General features: G+C 35.9%; 1 pseudogene; it reads left to right on the top strand.

The window, feature by feature from the left end:
• Positions 1-995: 995 nt before the first annotated feature.
• On the top strand, positions 996-2760 carry LOC142638050 (isocitrate lyase-like; annotated as a pseudogene).
• Positions 2761-3541: the final 781 nt, after the last annotated feature.

Below are 3541 nucleotides of genomic sequence, written 5' to 3'. Positions count from 1 at the left end.
AAAATTGTATAGAAAGGAAAAATGGAAATCAATATATGTTTTGGAAAGACAATTTTTTGTAATAGTTGATTCTCATAAATGAGTTTACTAATTATCAAAATATAAATTGTTATAATGTTGTTTAATAGTTCTTATATGATAAAATGGAAATGAAGTTTGGATAAATTGCTCACTAACTTCTCCAAAAATGCAAAATAATGTTAGCTTTCATATGAAATCATCAAAATTCATTTTCATGTTCTAATAAAATTATACATTTTCCATTTTATAATTCTATTGTTTTTTGATGCATATCTCACTCTATCATAAAGTATGTCATATATAATAATTGAAAAGTTAAGTGCAATAAGATTAAAAAGAAAAGTGCAGTATGCTTCCTTGCCAAAAAAACTTATGTACACAAAAAAATCAAGATATAAACTTCTTTACTTAGATAAAATATATTATATATATTACAATGCATCACATTATTGTAAGATGAGTTTGAGACTAATACTTATAAGTCTCAACTACTACTTTTATTCTTTATTTAACAAAAATGAATATGACATCAAATTTTTCTGCGCATTTATTACACAAATCTGCGATTAGTATAACAATAAAAGTAATACACAGGCGCAGCGGAAGAAAAAGTCTCTTATGAGTTTTTACAGAGTATATATAATATTTTTTTTTTGGTTCTTCTTCTTCATGTAATAATCGAAATTCCCTACAAACCTTTGAAATATAAAATTTTCTTATTACGGAATTAAAAATTACTTCCCTTTCTACTTACAAGCATGAAATCGTGGAGACTCAGTTTATGTAAACGTACTTAGCAGAGGCAGATGTGCCTGGAGTCTCTTTGTCTTATAGCGAACCACCCTAGGGACAACTTGGCCTTTCTTCTATTGGATCCGCTTAAATTAAATTCTAATGCCTATTATACAGTGTTCAATAAGGCATAGCACTTGTAATATTATGGCATTATAAGTCATTAATTTTGCAAACAGAAAATGGAGGAAGATGGAAAGTATGAAGCTGAAATTGCAGAGGTGCAAGCATGGTGGAACACCGAGAGGTTCAAGCTAACCAGGCGTCCATATTCGGCTAGAGATGTTGTGTCACTACGAGGAAACCTCAGACAAAGCTACGGCTCGAATGAAATGGCGAAAAAGCTATGGAGAACTCTCAAGAGCCACCAAGCCAACGGCACAGCCTCTAGGACATTTGGTGCACTTGATCCTGTCCAGGTGACCATGATGGCCAAGCACTTGGACACCGTATATGTCTCTGGCTGGCAGTGCTCATCCACCCACACCTCCACCAATGAACCTGGTCCAGACCTTGCTGACTACCCCTATGTCACTGTCCCAAACAAAGTGGAACATTTATTTTTTGCCCAACAATACCATGATAGAAAGCAAAGAGAGGCAAGAATGAGCATGAGCAGAGAAGAGAGAGCTCAAACCCCTTATATTGATTACTTGAAACCAATCATAGCTGATGGGGATACTGGATTTGGTGCCTCCACAGCAACTGTTAAGCTTTGTAAGCTTTTTGTGGAACGTGGTGCAGCTGGAGTTCACATGGAGGACCAGTCCTCAACAACCAAAAAATGTGGCCACATGGCTGGAAAAGTACTTGTTGCCACTAGCGAACACATCAATAGGCTAGTGGCTGCAAGGTTGCAATTTGATGTCATGGGGGTTGAGACAATTTTGGTGGCTAGGACTGATGCAGTCGCGGCTAATAATTTGATCCAAACTAATATTGACCCAAGAGATCATCAGTTCATTTTGGGTGTGACAAATCCAAACCTTAAGGGGAAAAAGTTTGGCTACTCTTTTGGCAGAAGCAATGGCTGCTGGTAAAACTGGAGCTGAACTTCAATCTCTTGAAGACCAATGGATATCAATGGCACAGTTGAAGACATTCTCTGATTGTGTTGTGGATGCCATTCAGAATATGAACATTGGGGAGAATGAAAAGAGAAGGAGACTAAATGAGTGGACGAATTATTCTAGTTATGATAAGTGTCTCTCAAATGAGCAAGCGCGCGAGGTTGCTGAGAGATTGGGGCTCAACAACCTGTTCTGGGACTGGGACTTGCCTAGAACCAGAGAAGGCTTTTACAGGTTCAAAGGGTCTGTGATTGCAGCTGTTGTCCGTGGCTGGGCTTTTGCTCCACATGCTGATCTTCTTTGGATGGAGACTGCAATTCCTGAATTGGTAGAATGCACCAAGTTTGCTGAGGGGGTGAAATCCAAGCACCCGGAGATCATGTTGGCTTATAACCTTTCACCTTCTTTCAAATGGGATGCATCGGGAATGACCAACCAACAAATGAAGGAGTTCATTCCTACGATTGCCAAGTTAGGCTACTGTTGGCAGTTTATAACTCTGGCCGGTTTCCATGCCAATGCTCTTATGACTGACACCTTTGCAAGGGATTATGCAAGGAGGGGAATGTTGGCTTATGTAGAGAGGATCCAGAGGGAGGAGAGGAACAATGGGGTTGACACACTTGCTCATCAAAAATGGTCTGGTGCAAACTTCTATGATAAGTACCTCAAGACTATCCAGGGAGGCATTTCTTCAACGGCTGCAATGGGCAAAGGCAAGTATCTGAATTCCTTCCATGTACCTGAGTAAAATATGAAAGCACATTGCTAATTTTTTTTTCATCTTTTTCCAGGTGTGACTGAGGAGCAATTCAAAGAAACAGGTGTTGTGGAGACGGTTGATGGACATCTTGTGGTTGCCAAGGCAAGAATGTAAAAGAGCTACCTTATGTATGTTGAGTTTGGTCTGGGAGTTGGGAAAATCTCCCAGTTCCAAATTATCTATACATACTAATATATATTCGGACTCATAAGAATAATGTGTTGTAATAAATTTCATAGGTAATTGGGCAATTTTGGGCAGCATGATGCTTGTTTTTTTGTTTTAGCTCCTAGCAGTTGTCTGGGGTGAAATTTCTGTAATTTGGTTTAATTCCATGTATATATATTTGAAATACTATAATTATTAATCACGGGTAAGTTGCTCGTACTATGTAGATAATTTTGTAATATTTTATATAAGAAGGTTTTCAATAGTGTGGTGCATATATTATAAAGAAAATGTAAACTAAATTAGAGTAAAGAAATATATACATTTTGAGATATTAAAAATTTGTTTAGTAGTTTCACTGCATATTTATAGCCTTCTCAATATAAGATTATTTTTTTAAAATTATAAAACTAAAAATAAATGCAAAAGAGTAACGAGACCATGAAAATCAATTAATTTGTGTTGTAATCACATAATTTATACTATGAAATGAAAGTATGTCCAACTCTTACATTGTCTTCCACTCATTGATAGTATGACATTAAAATATGGTATGGGCAAATGCGTATGCATGTGCCTTATAGATAATTTAAAACCATCGTAGAATATATATATATATATATATATATATATATATATATATATATATATATATATATATATTGCATACCAAATATTCTCTCTACTTATATACCTAAAACAAAAACTATCCAACCAAATTACCCAA

This window comes from Castanea sativa, chromosome 6 (assembly GCF_040712315.1).
Source record: "Castanea sativa cultivar Marrone di Chiusa Pesio chromosome 6, ASM4071231v1".
Lineage (NCBI taxonomy): Eukaryota > Viridiplantae > Streptophyta > Magnoliopsida > Fagales > Fagaceae > Castanea > Castanea sativa.
Note: the sequence above shows the minus strand (reverse complement) of the source record. Positions and strands in the feature narration are given on the sequence as shown.